Source organism: Electrophorus electricus, chromosome 9 (assembly GCF_041902795.1).
Source record: "Electrophorus electricus isolate QZ-2024a chromosome 9, ASM4190279v1, whole genome shotgun sequence".
Taxonomy (NCBI): domain Eukaryota; kingdom Metazoa; phylum Chordata; class Actinopteri; order Gymnotiformes; family Gymnotidae; genus Electrophorus; species Electrophorus electricus.
The window spans coordinates 29,510,077-29,530,769 of NC_137505.1; positions in this window are offsets into that span (position 1 = coordinate 29,510,077).

The window sequence follows — 20,693 nt, forward strand, 5'->3', positions numbered from 1 at the left end:
CCCTGTAATCGCCTTTAAGCGGCACGCGGATCGGACCCACCGTTCTTACGCTACGATTTTTTAAATGTGGTGCGCGGCGTAGAAAAGACGCGCGTAGGACGTATTTGCGGCTTAATATCTTTGGGCTCTTTGGGAGTAGGAAGTCTGTTCATGCCTCTTTGGAAAGGGCTCCATCTCCCCTGTAATCGCCTTCGAGCGGCACGCGCATCGGAACCATCGTTATCACGCTACGATTTTTTAATGCCGCCAGGGATAGGCCGAAAGCGTGGCAGGTGGCGTTCGTTAGGGACAGTCATGGAGGTGATGCACACCGAGTTGCACGCCATTTGGAGTTGGCCCGGCCTAGATGTGAGCGTTCAAAGTCAGCGCGTTTGTTTAAACTTTCTCCTCCAATTCGTTGCAATTGTACAAGCGTTTCTCGTTCATCCGACTGGAGCGTAACGCTTTATATGTTAATATTTCTGGTCTCCTTGGGAGTAGAAAGTCTGTTCATGGCTCTTTTGAAAGGGATGCATCTCCCCTGTAATCGCCTTCGAGCGGCACGCGGATCGAACCCACGGTTTTCACGCTATGATTTTTTTAAATGTGGTGCGCGGCGGAGGAAATGCGCGCGTCGGACGTCATTTCGGCTTAATATCTCTTGTCTCCTTGGGAGTAGAAAGTCTTTTCATGGCTCTTTGGAAAGGGCTGCATCTCCGCTGTAATCGCCTTCGAGCGGCACGCGGATCGAACCCACGGTTTTCACGCTATGATTTTTTTTAAATGTGGTGCGCGGCGGAGAAAATGCGCGCGTAGGACGTCATTTCGGCTTAATATCTCTTGTCTCCTTGGGAGTAGAAAGTCTTTTCATGGCTCTTTGGAAAGGGCTGCATCTCCGCTGTAATCGCCTTCGAGCGGCACGCGGATCGAACCCACGGTTTTCACGCTATGATTTTTTTTAAATGTGGTGCGCGGCGGAGAAAATGCGCGCGTCGGACGTCATTTCGGCTTAATATCTATTGTCTCCTTGGGAGTAGAAAGTCTTTTCATGGCTCTTTGGAAAGGGCTGCATCTCCCTTGTAATCGCCTTTAAGCGGCACGCGGATCGAACCCACGGTTTTCACGCTACGATTTTTTTTAAATGTGTTGCGCGGCGGAGAATAGACGCGCGCCGGACGTATTTGCGGCTTGATATCTCTTGTCTCATTGGGAGTAGGAAGTCTGTTCATGCCTCTTTGGAAAGGGCTCCATCTCCCCTGTAATCGCCTTCGAGCGGCACGCGCATCGGAACCATCGTTATCACGCTACGATTTTTTAATGCCGCCAGGGATAGGCCGAAAGCGTGGCAGGTGGCGTTCGTTAGGGACAGTCATGGAGGTGATGCACACCGAGTTGCACGCCATTTGGAGTTGGCCCGGCCTAGATGTGAGCGTTCAAAGTCAGCGCGTTTGTTTAAACTTTCTCCTCCAATTCGTTGCAATTGTACAAGCGTTTCTCGTTCATCCGACTGGAGCGTAACGCTTTATATGTTAATATTTCTGGTCTCCTTGGGAGTAGAAAGTCTGTTCATGGCTCTTTTGAAAGGGATGCATCTCCCCTGTAATCGCCTTCGAGCGGCACGCGGATCGAACCCACGGTTTTCACGCTATGATTTTTTTAAATGTGGTGCGCGGCGGAGGAAATTCGCGCGTCGGACGTCATTTCGGCTTAATATCTCTTGTCTCCTTGGGAGTAGAAAGTCTTTTCATGGCTCTTTGGAAAGGGCTGCATCTACCTTGTAATCGCCTTTAAGCGGCACGCGGATTGGACCCACCGTTCTTCCGATACGATTTTTTAAATGTGGTGCGCGGCGTAGAAAAGACGCGCGTAGGACGTATTTGCGGCTTAATATCTTTGGGCTCCTTGGGAGTAGGAAGTCTGTTCATGCCTCTTTGGAAAGGGCTGCATCTCCCCTGTAATCGCCTTCGAGCGGCACGCGGATCGAACCCACGGTTTTCACGCTATGATTTTTTTAAATGTGTTGCGCGTCGGAGAAAATGCGCGCGTCGGACGTCATTGCGGCGTAATATCTCTTGTCTCCTTGGGAGTAGAAAGTCTTTTCATGGCTCTTTGGAAAGGTTTGCATCTCCCCTGTAATCGCCTTTAAGCGGCACGCGGATCGGACCCACCGTTCTCACGCTACGATTTTTTAAACGTGGTGCGCGTCGGAGAAAATGCGCGTAATATCTCTTGTCTCCTTGGGAGTAGAAAGTCTGTTCATGGCTCTTTGGAAAGGGCTGTATCTCCCCTGTAATCGCCTTCGAGCGGCACGCGCATCGGAACCATCGTTATCACGCTACGATTTTTTAATGCCGCCAGGGATAGGCCGAAAGCGTGGCAGGTGGCGTTCGTTAGGGACAGTCATGGAGGTGATGCACACCGAGTTGCACGCCATTTGGAGTTGGCCCGGCCTAGATGTGAGCGTTCAAAGTCAGCGCGTTTGTTTAAACTTTCTCCTCCAATTCGTTGCAATTGTACAAGCGTTTCTCGTTCATCCGACTGGAGCGTAACGCTTTATATGTTAATATTTCTGGTCTCCTTGGGAGTAGAAAGTCTGTTCATGGCTCTTTTGAAAGGGATGCATCTCCCCTGTAATCGCCTTCGAGCGGCACGCGGATCGAACCCACGGTTTTCACGCTATGATTTTTTTAAATGTGGTGCGCGGCGGAGGAAATTCGCGCGTCGGACGTCATTTCGGCTTAATATCTCTTGTCTCCTTGGGAGTAGAAAGTCTTTTCATGGCTCTTTGGAAAGGGCTGCATCTACCTTGTAATCGCCTTTAAGCGGCACGCGGATTGGACCCACCGTTCTTCCGATACGATTTTTTAAATGTGGTGCGCGGCGTAGAAAAGACGCGCGTAGGACGTATTTGCGGCTTAATATCTTTGGGCTCCTTGGGAGTAGGAAGTCTGTTCATGCCTCTTTGGAAAGGGCTGCATCTCCCCTGTAATCGCCTTCGAGCGGCACGCGGATCGAACACACGGTTTTCACGCTATGATTTTTTTAAATGTGGTGCGCGGCGGAGGAAATGCGCGCGTCGGACGTCATTTCGGCTTAATATCTCTTGTCTCCTTGGGAGTAGAAAGTCTTTTCATGGCTCTTTGGAAAGGGCTGCATCTCCCCTGTAATCGCCTTTAAGCGGCACGCGGATCGAACACACGGTTTTCACGCTACGATTTTTTTTAAATGTGTTGCGCGGCGGAGAATAGACGCGCGCCGGACGTATTTGCGGCTTGATATCTCTTGTCTCATTGGGAGTAGAAAGTCTGTTCATGGCTCTTTGGAAAGGTTTGCATCTCCCCTGTAATCACCTTTAAGCGGCACGCGGATCGGACCCACCGTTCTTACGCTACGATTTTTTAAATGTGGTGCGCGGCGTAGAAAAGACGCGCGTAGGACGTATTTGCGGCTTAATATCTTTGGGCTCTTTGGGAGTAGGAAGTCTGTTCATGCCTCTTTGGAAAGGGCTCCATCTCCCCTGTAATCGCCTTCGAGCGGCACGCGCATCGGAACCATCGTTATCACGCTACGATTTTTTAATGCCGCCAGGGATAGGCCGAAAGCGTGGCAGGTGGCGTTCGTTAGGGACAGTCATGGAGGTGATGCACACCGAGTTGCACGCCATTTGGAGTTGGCCCGGCCTAGATGTGAGCGTTCAAAGTCAGCGCGTTTGTTTAAACTTTCTCCTCCAATTCGTTGCAATTGTACAAGCGTTTCTCGTTCATCCGACTGGAGCGTAACGCTTTATATGTTAATATTTCTGGTCTCCTTGGGAGTAGAAAGTCTGTTCATGGCTCTTTTGAAAGGGATGCATCTCCCCTGTAATCGCCTTCGAGCGGCACGCGGATCGAACCCACGGTTTTCACGCTATGATTTTTTTAAATGTGGTGCGCGGCGGAGGAAATGCGCGCGTCGGACGTCATTTCGGCTTAATATCTCTTGTCTCCTTGGGTGTAGAAAGTCTGTTCATGGCTCTTTGGAAAGGGCTGCATCTCCCCTGTAATCGCCTTCGAGCGGCACGCGGATCGAACCCACGGTTTTCACGCTATGATTTTTTTAAATGTGGTGCGCGGCGGAGGAAATGCGCGCGTCGGACGTCATTTCGGCTTAATATCTCTTGTCTCCTTGGGAGTAGAAAGTCTTTTCATGGCTCTTTGGAAAGGGCTGCATCTCCGCTGTAATCGCCTTCGAGCGGCACGCGGATCGAACCCACGGTTTTCACGCTATGATTTTTTTAAATGTGGTGCGCGGCGGAGAAAATGCGCGCGTCGGACGTCATTTCGGCTTAATATCTATTGTCTCCTTGGGAGTAGAAAGTCTTTTCATGGCTCTTTGGAAAGGTTTGCATCTCCCTTGTAATCGCCTTTAAGCGGCACGCGGATTGGACCCACCGTTCTTCCGATAAGATTTTTTAAATGTGGTGCGCGGCGTAGAAAAGACGCGCGTAGGACGTATTTGCGGCTTAATATCTTTGGGCTCCTTGGGAGTAGGAAGTCTGTTCATGCCTCTTTGGAAAGGGTTGCATCTCCCCTGTAATCGCCTTTAAGCGGCACGCGGATCGGACCCACCGTTCTCACGCTACGATTTTTTAAACGTGGTGCGCGTCGGAGAAAATGCACGTAATATCTCTTGTCTCCTTGGGAGTAGAAAGTCTGTTCATGGCTCTTTGGAAAGGGCTGTATCTCCCCTGTAATCGCCTTCGAGCGGCACGCGCATCGGAACCATCGTTATCACGCTACGATTTTTTAATGCCGCCAGGGATAGGCCGAAAGCGTGGCAGGTGGCGTTCGTTAGGGACAGTCATGGAGGTGATGCACACCGAGTTGCACGCCATTTGGAGTTGGCCCGGCCTAGATGTGAGCGTTCAAAGTCAGCGCGTTTGTTTAAACTTTCTCCTCCAATTCGTTGCAATTGTACAAGCGTTTCTCGTTCATCCGACTGGAGCGTAACGCTTTATATGTTAATATTTCTGGTCTCCTTGGGAGTAGAAAGTCTGTTCATGGCTCTTTTGAAAGGGATGCATCTCCCCTGTAATCGCCTTCGAGCGGCACGCGGATCGAACCCACGTTTTTCACGCTACGATTTTTTTAAATGTGGTGCGCGGCGGAGGAAATGCGCGCGTCGGACGTCATTTCGGCTTAATATCTCTTGTCTCCTTGGGAGTAGAAAGTCTTTTCATGGCTCTTTGGAAAGGGCTGCATCTCCGCTGTAATCGCCTTCGAGCGGCACGCGGATCGAACCCACGGTTTTCACGCTATGATTTTTTTAAATGTGGTGCGCGGCGGAGAAAATGCGCGCGTCGGACGTCATTTCGGCTTAATATCTATTGTCTCCTTGGGAGTAGAAAGTCTTTTCATGGCTCTTTGGAAAGGTTTGCATCTCCCTTGTAATCGCCTTTAAGCGGCACGCGGATTGGACCCACCGTTCTTCCGATAAGATTTTTTAAATGTGGTGCGCGGCGTAGAAAAGACGCGCGTAGGACGTATTTGCGGCTTAATATCTTTGGGCTCCTTGGGAGTAGGAAGTCTGTTCATGCCTCTTTGGAAAGGGCTGCATCTCCCCTGTAATCGCCTTCGAGCGGCACGCGGATCGAACCCACGGTTTTCACGCTATGATTTTTTTAAATGTGGTGCGCGGCGGAGGAAATGCGCGCGTCGGACGTCATTGCGGCTTAATATCTCTTGTCTCCTTGAGAGTAGAAAGTCTTTTCATGGCTCTTTGGAAAGGGTTGCGTCTCCCCTGTAATCGCCTTTAAGCGGCACGCGGATCGGACCCACCGTTCTTACGCTACGATTTTTTAAATGTGGTGCGCGGCGTAGAAAAGACGCGCGTAGGACGTATTTGCGGCTTAATATCTTTGGGCTCCTTGGGAGTAGAAAGTCTGTTCATGGCTCTTTGGAAAGGGCTGCATCTCCCCTGTAATCGCCTTCGCGCGGCACGCGGATCGGAACCATCGTTATCACGCTACGATTTTTTAATGCCGACAGGGACGGGCCGAAAGCGTGGCAGGTGGCGTTCGTTAGGGACAGTCATGGAGGTGATGCGCGCCGAGTTGCAGGCCATTTGGTCCTGGCCCGGCCTAGATGTGAGCGTTCAAAGTCAGCGCGTTTGTTTAAACTTTCTCCTCCAATTCGTTGCAATTGTACAAGCGTTTCTCGCTCATCCGACTAGAGCGTAACGCTTTATCTGTTAATATCTCTGGTCTCCTTGGGAGTAGAAAGTCTGTTCATGGCTCATTGGAAAGGGCTGCATCTCCCCTGTAATCGCCTTCGAGCGGCACGCGGATCGAACCCACGGTTTTCACGCTATGATTTTTTTAAATGTGCTGCGCAGCGGAGAAAATGCGCGCGTCGGACGTCATTGCGGCTTAATATCTCTTGTCTCCTTGGGAATAGAAAGTCTGTTCATGGCTCTTAGGAAAGGGCTGCATCTCCCCTGTAATCGCCTTCGAGCGGCACGCGGATGGAACCCACGGTTTTCACGCTATGATTTTTTTAAATGTGGTGCGCGGCGGAGAAAATGCGCGCGTCGGACGTCATTGCGGCTTAATATCTCTTGTCTCCTTGGGAGTAGAAAGTCTGTTCATGGCTCTTTGGAAAGGGCTGCATCTCCCCTGTAATCGCCTTTAAGCGGCACGCGGATCGGACCCACCGTTCTCACGCTACGATTTTTTAAATGTGGTGCGCGGCGCAATAAATGCGCGCGTCGGACGTCATTGCGGCTTAATATCTCTTGTCTCGTTGGGAGTAGGAAGTCTGTTCATGGCTCTTTGGAAAGGGCTGCATCTCCCCTGTAATCGCCTTCGAGCGGCACGCGGATCGAACCCACGGTTTTCACGCTATGATTTTTTAAAATGTGTTGCGCGGCGGAGAAAATGCGCGCGTCGGACGTCATTGCGGCTTAATATCTCTTGTCTCCTTGGGAGTAGAAAGTCTTTTCATGGCTCTTTGGAAAGGGCTGCATTTCCCTTGTAATCGCCTTTAAGCGGCACGCGGATCGGACCCACCGTTCTCACGCTAAGATTTTTTAAATGTGGTGCGCGGCGTAGAAAAGACGCGCGTAGGACGTATTTGCGGCTTAATATCTTTGGGCTCCTTGGGAGTAGAAAGTCTGTTCATGGCTCTTTGGAAAGGGCTGCATCTCCCCTGTAATCGCCTTCGAGCGGCACGCGGATCGAACCCACGGTTTTCACGCTATGATTTTTTTAAATGTGGGGCGCGGCGGAGGAAATGCGCGCGTCGGACGTCATTTCGGCTTAATATCTCTTGTCTCCTTGGGAGTAGAAAGTCTTTTCATGGCTCTTTGGAAAGGGCTGCATCTCCCCTGTAATCGCCTTTAAGCGGCACGCGGATCGAACACACGGTTTTCACGCTACGATTTTTTTTAAATGTGTTGCGCGGCGGAGAATAGACGCGCGCCGGACGTATTTGCGGCTTGATATCTCTTGTCTCATTGGGAGTAGAAAGTCTGTTCATGGCTCTTTGGAAAGGTTTGCATCTCCCCTGTAATCGCCTTTAAGCGGCACGCGGATCGGACCCACCGTTCTTACGCTACGATTTTTTAAATGTGGTGCGCGGCGTAGAAAAGACGCGCGTAGGACGTATTTGCGGCTTAATATCTTTGGGCTCTTTGGGAGTAGGAAGTCTGTTCATGCCTCTTTGGAAAGGGCTCCATCTCCCCTGTAATCGCCTTCGAGCGGCACGCGCATCGGAACCATCGTTATCACGCTACGATTTTTTAATGCCGCCAGGGATAGGCCGAAAGCGTGGCAGGTGGCGTTCGTTAGGGACAGTCATGGAGGTGATGCACACCGAGTTGCACGCCATTTGGAGTTGGCCCGGCCTAGATGTGAGCGTTCAAAGTCAGCGCGTTTGTTTAAACTTTCTCCTCCAATTCGTTGCAATTGTACAAGCGTTTCTCGTTCATCCGACTGGAGCGTAACGCTTTATATGTTAATATTTCTGGTCTCCTTGGGAGTAGAAAGTCTGTTCATGGCTCTTTTGAAAGGGATGCATCTCCCCTGTAATCGCCTTCGAGCGGCACGCGGATCGAACCCACGGTTTTCACGCTATGATTTTTTTAAATGTGGTGCGCGGCGGAGGAAATGCGCGCGTCGGACGTCATTTCGGCTTAATATCTCTTGTCTCCTTGGGAGTAGAAAGTCTTTTCATGGCTCTTTGGAAAGGGCTGCATCTCCGCTGTAATCGCCTTCGAGCGGCACGCGGATCGAACCCACGGTTTTCACGCTATGATTTTTTTTAAATGTGGTGCGCGGCGGAGAAAATGCGCGCGTAGGACGTCATTTCGGCTTAATATCTCTTGTCTCCTTGGGAGTAGAAAGTCTTTTCATGGCTCTTTGGAAAGGGCTGCATCTCCGCTGTAATCGCCTTCGAGCGGCACGCGGATCGAACCCACGGTTTTCACGCTATGATTTTTTTTAAATGTGGTGCGCGGCGGAGAAAATGCGCGCGTCGGACGTCATTTCGGCTTAATATCTATTGTCTCCTTGGGAGTAGAAAGTCTTTTCATGGCTCTTTGGAAAGGGCTGCATCTCCCTTGTAATCGCCTTTAAGCGGCACGCGGATCGAACCCACGGTTTTCACGCTACGATTTTTTTTAAATGTGTTGCGCGGCGGAGAATAGACGCGCGCCGGACGTATTTGCGGCTTGATATCTCTTGTCTCATTGGGAGTAGAAAGTCTGTTCATGGCTCTTTGGAAAGGGCTGCATCTCCCCTGTAATCGCCTTCGAGCGGCACGCGGATCGAACCCACGGTTTTCACGCTATGATTTTTTTAAATGTGTTGCGCGTCGGAGAAAATGCGCGCGTCGGACGTCATTGCGGCGTAATATCTCTTGTCTCCTTGGGAGTAGAAAGTCTTTTCATGGCTCTTTGGAAAGGTTTGCATCTCCCCTGTAATCGCCTTTAAGCGGCACGCGGATCGGACCCACCGTTCTCACGCTACGATTTTTTAAACGTGGTGCGCGTCGGAGAAAATGCGCGTAATATCTCTTGTCTCCTTGGGAGTAGAAAGTCTGTTCATGGCTCTTTGGAAAGGGCTGTATCTCCCCTGTAATCGCCTTCGAGCGGCACGCGCATCGGAACCATCGTTATCACGCTACGATTTTTTAATGCCGCCAGGGATAGGCCGAAAGCGTGGCAGGTGGCGTTCGTTAGGGACAGTCATGGAGGTGATGCACACCGAGTTGCACGCCATTTGGAGTTGGCCCGGCCTAGATGTGAGCGTTCAAAGTCAGCGCGTTTGTTTAAACTTTCTCCTCCAATTCGTTGCAATTGTACAAGCGTTTCTCGTTCATCCGACTGGAGCGTAACGCTTTATATGTTAATATTTCTGGTCTCCTTGGGAGTAGAAAGTCTGTTCATGGCTCTTTTGAAAGGGATGCATCTCCCCTGTAATCGCCTTCGAGCGGCACGCGGATCGAACCCACGGTTTTCACGCTATGATTTTTTTAAATGTGGTGCGCGGCGGAGGAAATTCGCGCGTCGGACGTCATTTCGGCTTAATATCTCTTGTCTCCTTGGGAGTAGAAAGTCTTTTCATGGCTCTTTGGAAAGGGCTGCATCTACCTTGTAATCGCCTTTAAGCGGCACGCGGATTGGACCCACCGTTCTTCCGATACGATTTTTTAAATGTGGTGCGCGGCGTAGAAAAGACGCGCGTAGGACGTATTTGCGGCTTAATATCTTCGGGCTCCTTGGGAGTAGGAAGTCTGTTCATGCCTCTTTGGAAAGGGCTGCATCTCCCCTGTAATCGCCTTCGAGCGGCACGCGGATCGAACACACGGTTTTCACGCTATGATTTTTTTAAATGTGGTGCGCGGCGGAGGAAATGCGCGCGTCGGACGTCATTTCGGCTTAATATCTCTTGTCTCCTTGGGAGTAGAAAGTCTTTTCATGGCTCTTTGGAAAGGGCTGCATCTCCCCTGTAATCGCCTTTAAGCGGCACGCGGATCGAACACACGGTTTTCACGCTACGATTTTTTTTAAATGTGTTGCGCGGCGGAGAATAGACGCGCGCCGGACGTATTTGCGGCTTGATATCTCTTGTCTCATTGGGAGTAGAAAGTCTGTTCATGGCTCTTTGGAAAGGTTTGCATCTCCCCTGTAATCACCTTTAAGCGGCACGCGGATCGGACCCACCGTTCTTACGCTACGATTTTTTAAATGTGGTGCGCGGCGTAGAAAAGACGCGCGTAGGACGTATTTGCGGCTTAATATCTTTGGGCTCTTTGGGAGTAGGAAGTCTGTTCATGCCTCTTTGGAAAGGGCTCCATCTCCCCTGTAATCGCCTTCGAGCGGCACGCGCATCGGAACCATCGTTATCACGCTACGATTTTTTAATGCCGCCAGGGATAGGCCGAAAGCGTGGCAGGTGGCGTTCGTTAGGGACAGTCATGGAGGTGATGCACACCGAGTTGCACGCCATTTGGAGTTGGCCCGGCCTAGATGTGAGCGTTCAAAGTCAGCGCGTTTGTTTAAACTTTCTCCTCCAATTCGTTGCAATTGTACAAGCGTTTCTCGTTCATCCGACTGGAGCGTAACGCTTTATATGTTAATATTTCTGGTCTCCTTGGGAGTAGAAAGTCTGTTCATGGCTCTTTTGAAAGGGATGCATCTCCCCTGTAATCGCCTTCGAGCGGCACGCGGATCGAACCCACGGTTTTCACGCTATGATTTTTTTAAATGTGGTGCGCGGCGGAGGAAATGCGCGCGTCGGACGTCATTTCGGCTTAATATCTCTTGTCTCCTTGGGAGTAGAAAGTCTTTTCATGGCTCTTTGGAAAGGGCTGCATCTCCGCTGTAATCGCCTTCGAGCGGCACGCGGATCGAACCCACGGTTTTCACGCTATGATTTTTTTAAATGTGGTGCGCGGCGGAGAAAATGCGCGCGTCGGACGTCATTTCGGCTTAATATCTATTGTCTCCTTGGGAGTAGAAAGTCTTTTCATGGCTCTTTGGAAAGGTTTGCATCTCCCTTGTAATCGCCTTTAAGCGGCACGCGGATTGGACCCACCGTTCTTCCGATAAGATTTTTTAAATGTGGTGCGCGGCGTAGAAAAGACGCGCGTAGGACGTATTTGCGGCTTAATATCTTTGGGCTCCTTGGGAGTAGGAAGTCTGTTCATGCCTCTTTGGAAAGGGTTGCATCTCCCCTGTAATCGCCTTTAAGCGGCACGCGGATCGGACCCACCGTTCTCACGCTACGATTTTTTAAACGTGGTGCGCGTCGGAGAAAATGCACGTAATATCTCTTGTCTCCTTGGGAGTAGAAAGTCTGTTCATGGCTCTTTGGAAAGGGCTGTATCTCCCCTGTAATCGCCTTCGAGCGGCACGCGCATCGGAACCATCGTTATCACGCTACGATTTTTTAATGCCGCCAGGGATAGGCCGAAAGCGTGGCAGGTGGCGTTCGTTAGGGACAGTCATGGAGGTGATGCACACCGAGTTGCACGCCATTTGGAGTTGGCCCGGCCTAGATGTGAGCGTTCAAAGTCAGCGCGTTTGTTTAAACTTTCTCCTCCAATTCGTTGCAATTGTACAAGCGTTTCTCGTTCATCCGACTGGAGCGTAACGCTTTATATGTTAATATTTCTGGTCTCCTTGGGAGTAGAAAGTCTGTTCATGGCTCTTTTGAAAGGGATGCATCTCCCCTGTAATCGCCTTCGAGCGGCACGCGGATCGAACCCACGTTTTTCACGCTACGATTTTTTTAAATGTGCTGCGCGGCGGAGGAAATGCGCGCGTCGGACGTCATTTCGGCTTAATATCTCTTGTCTCCTTGGGAGTAGAAAGTCTTTTCATGGCTCTTTGGAAAGGGCTGCATCTCCGCTGTAATCGCCTTCGAGCGGCACGCGGATCGAACCCACGGTTTTCACGCTATGATTTTTTTAAATGTGGTGAACGGCGGAGAAAATGCGCGCGTCGGACGTCATTTCGGCTTAATATCTATTGTCTCCTTGGGAGTAGAAAGTCTTTTCATGGCTCTTTGGAAAGGTTTGCATCTCCCTTGTAATCGCCTTTAAGCGGCACGCGGATTGGACCCACCGTTCTTCCGATACGATTTTTTAAATGTGGTGCGCGGCGTAGAAAAGACGCGCGTAGGACGTATTTGCGGCTTAATATCTTTGGGCTCCTTGGGAGTAGGAAGTCTGTTCATGCGTCTTTGGAAAGGGCTGCATCTCCCCTGTAATCGCCTTCGAGCGGCACGCGGATCGAACCCACGGTTTTCACGCTATGATTTTTTTAAATGTGGTGCGCGGCGGAGGAAATGCGCGCGTCGGACGTCATTTCGGCTTAATATCTCTTGTCTCCTTGGGAGTAGAAAGTCTTTTCATGGCTCTTTGGAAAGGGCTGCATCTCCCCTGTAATCGCCTTTAAGCGGCACGCGGATCGAACCCACGGTTTTCACGCTACGATTTTTTTTAAATGTGTTGCGCGGCGGAGAATAGCCGCGCGCCGGACGTATTTGCGGCTTGATATCTCTTGTCTCATTGGGAGTAGAAAGTCTGTTCATGGCTCTTTGGAAAGGGCTGCATCTCCCCTGTAATCGCCTTTAAGCGGCACGCGGATCGGACCCACCGTTCTCACGCTACGATTTTTTAAACGTGGTGCGCGTCGGAGAATATGCGCGTAATATCTCTTGTCTCCTTGGGAGTAGAAAGTCTGTTCATGGCTCTTTGGAAAGGGCTGTATCTCCCCTGTAATCGCCTTCGAGCGGCACGCGCATCGGAACCATCGTTATCACGCTACGATTTTTTAATGCCGCCAGGGATAGGCCGAAAGCGTGGCAGGTGGCGTTCGTTAGGGACAGTCATGGAGGTGATGCACACCGAGTTGCACGCCATTTGGAGTTGGCCCGGCCTAGATGTGAGCGTTCAAAGTCAGCGCGTTTGTTTAAACTTTCTCCTCCAATTCGTTGCAATTGTACAAGCGTTTCTCGTTCATCCGACTGGAGCGTAACGCTTTATATGTTAATATTTCTGGTCTCCTTGGGAATAGAAAGTCTGTTCATGGCTCTTTTGAAAGGGATGCATCTCCCCTGTAATCGCCTTCGAGCGGCACGCGGATCGAACCCACGTTTTTCACGCTACGATTTTTTTTAAATGTGATGCGCGGCGGAGAAAAGACGCGCGCCGGACGTATTTGCGGCTTAATATCTCTTGTCTCATTGGGTGTAGAAAGTCTGTTCATGGCTCTTTGGAAAGGGCTGCATCTCCCCTGTAATCGCCTTCGAGCGGCACGCGGATCGAACCCACGGTTTTCACGCTATGATTTTTTTAAATGTGGGGCGCGGCGGAGGAAATGCGCGCGTCGGACGTCATTTCGGCTTAATATCTCTTGTCTCCTTGGGAGTAGAAAGTCTTTTCATGGCTCTTTGGAAAGGGCTGCATCTCCCTTGTAATCGCCTTTAAGCGGCACGCGGATTGGACCCACCGTTCTTCCGATACGATTTTTTAAATGTGGTGCGCGGCGTAGAAAAGACGCGCGTAGGACGTATTTGCGGCTTAATATCTTTGGGCTCCTTGGGAGTAGGAAGTCTGTTCATGCCTCTTTGGAAAGGGCTGCATCTCCCCTGTAATCGCCTTCGAGCGGCACGCGGATCGAACACACGGTTTTCACGCTATGATTTTTTTAAATGTGGTGCGCGGCGGAGGAAATGCGCGCGTCGGACGTCATTTCGACTTAATATCTCTTGTCTCCTTGGGAGTAGAAAGTCTTTTCATGGCTCTTTGGAAAGGGCTGCATCTCCCCTGTAATCGCCTTTAAGCGGCACGCGGATCGAACACACGGTTTTCACGCTACGATTTTTTTTAAATGTGTTGCGCGGCGGAGAATAGACGCGCGCCGGACGTATTTGCGGCTTGATATCTCTTGTCTCATTGGGAGTAGAAAGTCTGTTCATGGCTCTTTGGAAAGGTTTGCATCTCCCCTGTAATCGCCTTTAAGCGGCACGCGGATCGGACCCACCGTTCTTACGCTACGATTTTTTAAATGTGGTGCGCGGCGTAGAAAAGACGCGCGTAGGACGTATTTGCGGCTTAATATCTTTGGGCTCTTTGGGAGTAGGAAGTCTGTTCATGCCTCTTTGGAAAGGGCTCCATCTCCCCTGTAATCGCCTTCGAGCGGCACGCGCATCGGAACCATCGTTATCACGCTACGATTTTTTAATGCCGCCAGGGATAGGCCGAAAGCGTGGCAGGTGGCGTTCGTTAGGGACAGTCATGGAGGTGATGCACACCGAGTTGCACGCCATTTGGAGTTGGCCCGGCCTAGATGTGAGCGTTCAAAGTCAGCGCGTTTGTTTAAACTTTCTCCTCCAATTCGTTGCAATTGTACAAGCGTTTCTCGTTCATCCGACTGGAGCGTAACGCTTTATATGTTAATATTTCTGGTCTCCTTGGGAGTAGAAAGTCTGTTCATGGCTCTTTTGAAAGGGATGCATCTCCCCTGTAATCGCCTTCGAGCGGCACGCGGATCGAACCCACGGTTTTCACGCTATGATTTTTTTAAATGTGGTGCGCGGCGGAGGAAATGCGCGCGTCGGACGTCATTTCGGCTTAATATCTCTTGTCTCCTTGGGAGTAGAAAGTCTTTTCATGGCTCTTTGGAAAGGGCTGCATCTCCGCTGTAATCGCCTTCGAGCGGCACGCGGATCGAACCCACGGTTTTCACGCTATGATTTTTTTTAAATGTGGTGCGCGGCGGAGAAAATGCGCGCGTAGGACGTCATTTCGGCTTAATATCTCTTGTCTCCTTGGGAGTAGAAAGTCTTTTCATGGCTCTTTGGAAAGGGCTGCATCTCCGCTGTAATCGCCTTCGAGCGGCACGCGGATCGAACCCACGGTTTTCACGCTATGATTTTTTTTAAATGTGGTGCGCGGCGGAGAAAATGCGCGCGTCGGACGTCATTTCGGCTTAATATCTATTGTCTCCTTGGGAGTAGAAAGTCTTTTCATGGCTCTTTGGAAAGGGCTGCATCTCCCTTGTAATCGCCTTTAAGCGGCACGCGGATCGAACCCACGGTTTTCACGCTACGATTTTTTTTAAATGTGTTGCGCGGCGGAGAATAGACGCGCGCCGGACGTATTTGCGGCTTGATATCTCTTGTCTCATTGGGAGTAGAAAGTCTGTTCATGGCTCTTTGGAAAGGGCTGCATCTCCCCTGTAATCGCCTTCGAGCGGCACGCGGATCGAACCCACGGTTTTCACGCTATGATTTTTTTAAATGTGTTGCGCGTCGGAGAAAATGCGCGCGTCGGACGTCATTGCGGCGTAATATCTCTTGTCTCCTTGGGAGTAGAAAGTCTTTTCATGGCTCTTTGGAAAGGTTTGCATCTCCCCTGTAATCGCCTTTAAGCGGCACGCGGATCGGACCCACCGTTCTCACGCTACGATTTTTTAAACGTGGTGCGCGTCGGAGAAAATGCGCGTAATATCTCTTGTCTCCTTGGGAGTAGAAAGTCTGTTCATGGCTCTTTGGAAAGGGCTGTATCTCCCCTGTAATCGCCTTCGAGCGGCACGCGCATCGGAACCATCGTTATCACGCTACGATTTTTTAATGCCGCCAGGGATAGGCCGAAAGCGTGGCAGGTGGCGTTCGTTAGGGACAGTCATGGAGGTGATGCACACCGAGTTGCACGCCATTTGGAGTTGGCCCGGCCTAGATGTGAGCGTTCAAAGTCAGCGCGTTTGTTTAAACTTTCTCCTCCAATTCGTTGCAATTGTACAAGCGTTTCTCGTTCATCCGACTGGAGCGTAACGCTTTATATGTTAATATTTCTGGTCTCCTTGGGAGTAGAAAGTCTGTTCATGGCTCTTTTGAAAGGGATGCATCTCCCCTGTAATCGCCTTCGAGCGGCACGCGGATCGAACCCACGGTTTTCACGCTATGATTTTTTTAAATGTGGTGCGCGGCGGAGGAAATTCGCGCGTCGGACGTCATTTCGGCTTAATATCTCTTGTCTCCTTGGGAGTAGAAAGTCTTTTCATGGCTCTTTGGAAAGGGCTGCATCTACCTTGTAATCGCCTTTAAGCGGCACGCGGATTGGACCCACCGTTCTTCCGATACGATTTTTTAAATGTGGTGCGCGGCGTAGAAAAGACGCGCGTAGGACGTATTTGCGGCTTAATATCTTTGGGCTCCTTGGGAGTAGGAAGTCTGTTCATGCCTCTTTGGAAAGGGCTGCATCTCCCCTGTAATCGCCTTCGAGCGGCACGCGGATCGAACCCACGGTTTTCACGCTATGATTTTTTTAAATGTGTTGCGCGTCGGAGAAAATGCGCGCGTCGGACGTCATTGCGGCGTAATATCTCTTGTCTCCTTGGGAGTAGAAAGTCTTTTCATGGCTCTTTGGAAAGGTTTGCATCTCCCCTGTAATCGCCTTTAAGCGGCACGCGGATCGGACCCACCGTTCTCACGCTACGATTTTTTAAACGTGGTGCGCGTCGGAGAAAATGCGCGTAATATCTCTTGTCTCCTTGGGAGTAGAAAGTCTGTTCATGGCTCTTTGGAAAGGGCTGTATCTCCCCTGTAATCGCCTTCGAGCGGCACGCGCATCGGAACCATCGTTATCACGCTACGATTTTTTAATGCCGCCAGGGATAGGCCGAAAGCGTGGCAGGTGGCGTTCGTTAGGGACAGTCATGGAGGTGATGCACACCGAGTTGCACGCCATTTGGAGTTGGCCCGGCCTAGATGTGAGCGTTCAAAGTCAGCGCGTTTGTTTAAACTTTCTCCTCCAATTCGTTGCAATTGTACAAGCGTTTCTCGTTCATCCGACTGGAGCGTAACGCTTTATATGTTAATATTTCTGGTCTCCTTGGGAGTAGAAAGTCTGTTCATGGCTCTTTTGAAAGGGATGCATCTCCCCTGTAATCGCCTTCGAGCGGCACGCGGATCGAACCCACGGTTTTCACGCTATGATTTTTTTAAATGTGGTGCGCGGCGGAGGAAATTCGCGCGTCGGACGTCATTTCGGCTTAATATCTCTTGTCTCCTTGGGAGTAGAAAGTCTTTTCATGGCTCTTTGGAAAGGGCTGCATCTACCTTGTAATCGCCTTTAAGCGGCACGCGGATTGGACCCACCGTTCTTCCGATACGATTTTTTAAATGTGGTGCGCGGCGTAGAAAAGACGCGCGTAGGACGTATTTGCGGCTTAATATCTTTGGGCTCCTTGGGAGTAGGAAGTCTGTTCATGCCTCTTTGGAAAGGGCTGCATCTCCCCTGTAATCGCCTTCGAGCGGCACGCGGATCGAACCCACGGTTTTCACGCTATGATTTTTTTAAATGTGTTGCGCGTCGGAGAAAATGCGCGCGTCGGACGTCATTGCGGCGTAATATCTCTTGTCTCCTTGGGAGTAGAAAGTCTTTTCATGGCTCTTTGGAAAGGTTTGCATCTCCCCTGTAATCGCCTTTAAGCGGCACGCGGATCGGACCCACCGTTCTCACGCTACGATTTTTTAAACGTGGTGCGCGTCGGAGAAAATGCGCGTAATATCTCTTGTCTCCTTGGGAGTAGAAAGTCTGTTCATGGCTCTTTGGAAAGGGCTGTATCTCCCCTGTAATCGCCTTCGAGCGGCACGCGCATCGGAACCATCGTTATCACGCTACGATTTTTTAATGCCGCCAGGGATAGGCCGAAAGCGTGGCAGGTGGCGTTCGTTAGGGACAGTCATGGAGGTGATGCACACCGAGTTGCACGCCATTTGGAGTTGGCCCGGCCTAGATGTGAGCGTTCAAAGTCAGCGCGTTTGTTTAAACTTTCTCCTCCAATTCGTTGCAATTGTACAAGCGTTTCTCGTTCATCCGACTGGAGCGTAACGCTTTATATGTTAATATTTCTGGTCTCCTTGGGAGTAGAAAGTCTGTTCATGGCTCTTTTGAAAGGGATGCATCTCCCCTGTAATCGCCTTCGAGCGGCACGCGGATCGAACCCACGGTTTTCACGCTATGATTTTTTTAAATGTGGTGCGCGGCGGAGGAAATTCGCGCGTCGGACGTCATTTCGGCTTAATATCTCTTGTCTCCTTGGGAGTAGAAAGTCTTTTCATGGCTCTTTGGAAAGGGCTGCATCTACCTTGTAATCGCCTTTAAGCGGCACGCGGATTGGACCCACCGTTCTTCCGATACGATTTTTTAAATGTGGTGCGCGGCGTAGAAAAGACGCGCGTAGGACGTATTTGCGGCTTAATATCTTTGGGCTCCTTGGGAGTAGGAAGTCTGTTCATGCCTCTTTGGAAAGGGCTGCATCTCCCCTGTAATCGCCTTCGAGCGGCACGCGGATCGAACACACGGTTTTCACGCTATGATTTTTTTAAATGTGGTGCGCGGCGGAGGAAATGCGCGCGTCGGACGTCATTTCGGCTTAATATCTCTTGTCTCCTTGGGAGTAGAAAGTCTTTTCATGGCTCTTTGGAAAGGGCTGCATCTCCCCTGTAATCGCCTTTAAGCGGCACGCGGATCGAACACACGGTTTTCACGCTACGATTTTTTTTAAATGTGTTGCGCGGCGGAGAATAGACGCGCGCCGGACGTATTTGCGGCTTGATATCTCTTGTCTCATTGGGAGTAGAAAGTCTGTTCATGGCTCTTTGGAAAGGTTTGCATCTCCCCTGTAATCACCTTTAAGCGGCACGCGGATCGGACCCACCGTTCTTACGCTACGATTTTTTAAATGTGGTGCGCGGCGTAGAAAAGACGCGCGTAGGACGTATTTGCGGCTTAATATCTTTGGGCTCTTTGGGAGTAGGAAGTCTGTTCATGCCTCTTTGGAAAGGGCTCCATCTCCCCTGTAATCGCCTTCGAGCGGCACGCGCATCGGAACCATCGTTATCACGCTACGATTTTTTAATGCCGCCAGGGATAGGCCGAAAGCGTGGCAGGTGGCGTTCGTTAGGGACAGTCATGGAGGTGATGCACACCGAGTTGCACGCCATTTGGAGTTGGCCCGGCCTAGATGTGAGCGTTCAAAGTCAGCGCGTTTGTTTAAACTTTCTCCTCCAATTCGTTGCAATTGTACAAGCGTTTCTCGTTCATCCGACTGGAGCGTAACGCTTTATATGTTAATATTTCTGGTCTCCTTGGGAGTAGAAAGTCTGTTCATGGCTCTTTTGAAAGGGATGCATCTCCCCTGTAATCGCCTTCGAGCGGCACGCGGATCGAACCCACGGTTTTCACGCTATGATTTTTTTAAATGTGGTGCGCGGCGGAGGAAATGCGCGCGTCGGACGTCATTTCGGCTTAATATCTCTTGTCTCCTTGGGTGTAGAAAGTCTGTTCATGGCTCTTTGGAAAGGGCTGCATCTCCCCTGTAATCGCCTTCGAGCGGCACGCGGATCGAACCCACGGTTTTCACGCTATGATTTTTTTAAATGTGGTGCGCGGCGGAGGAAATGCGCGCGTCGGACGTCATTTCGGCTTAATATCTCTTGTCTCCTTGGGAGTAGAAAGTCTTTTCATGGCTCTTTGGAAAGGGCTGCATCTCCGCTGTAATCGCCTTCGAGCGGCACGCGGATCGAACCCACGGTTTTCACGCTATGATTTTTTTAAATGTGGTGCGCGGCGGAGAAAATGCGCGCGTCGGACGTCATTTCGGCTTAATATCTATTGTCTCCTTGGGAGTAGAAAGTCTTTTCATGGCTCTTTGGAAAGGTTTGCATCTCCCTTGTAATCGCCTTTAAGCGGCACGCGGATTGGACCCACCGTTCTTCCGATAAGATTTTTTAAATGTGGTGCGCGGCGTAGAAAAGACGCGCGTAGGACGTATTTGCGGCTTAATATCTTTGGGCTCCTTGGGAGTAGGAAGTCTGTTCATGCCTCTTTGGAAAGGGTTGCATCTCCCCTGTAATCGCCTTTAAGCGGCACGCGGATCGGACCCACCGTTCTCACGCTACGATTTTTTAAACGTGGTGCGCGTCGGAGAAAATGCACGTAATATCTCTTGTCTCCTTGGGAGTAGAAAGTCTGTTCATGGCTCTTTGGAAAGGGCTGTATCTCCCCTGTAATCGCCTTCGAGCGGCACGCGCATCGGAACCATCGTTATCACGCTACGATTTTTTAATGCCGCCAGGGATAGGCCGAAAGCGTGGCAGGTGGCGTTCGTTAGGGACAGTCATGGAGGTGATGCACACCGAGTTGCACGCCATTTGGAGTTGGCCCGGCCTAGATGTGAGCGTTCAAAGTCAGCGCGTTTGTTTAAACTTTCTCCTCCAATTCGTTGCAATTGTACAAGCGTTTCTCGTTCATCCGACTGGAGCGTAACGCTTTATATGTTAATATTTCTGGTCTCCTTGGGAGTAGAAAGTCTGTTCATGGCTCTTTTGAAAGGGATGCATCTCCCCTGTAATCGCCTTCGAGCGGCACGCGGATCGAACCCACGTTTTTCACGCTACGATTTTTTTAAATGTGGTGCGCGGCGGAGGAAATGCGTTCGTCGGACGTCATTTCGGCTTAATATCTCTTGTCTCCTTGGGAGTAGAAAGTCTTTTCATGGCTCTTTGGAAAGGTTTGCATCTCCCCTGTAATCGCCTTTAAGCGGCACGCGGATCGGACCCACCGTTCTTACGCTACGATTTTTTAAAATCCGCCAGGGACGGAACGAACGCTTGGCAGGTGGCGTTCGTGACGGACAGTCAAGCAGTTAATGCGCACCGA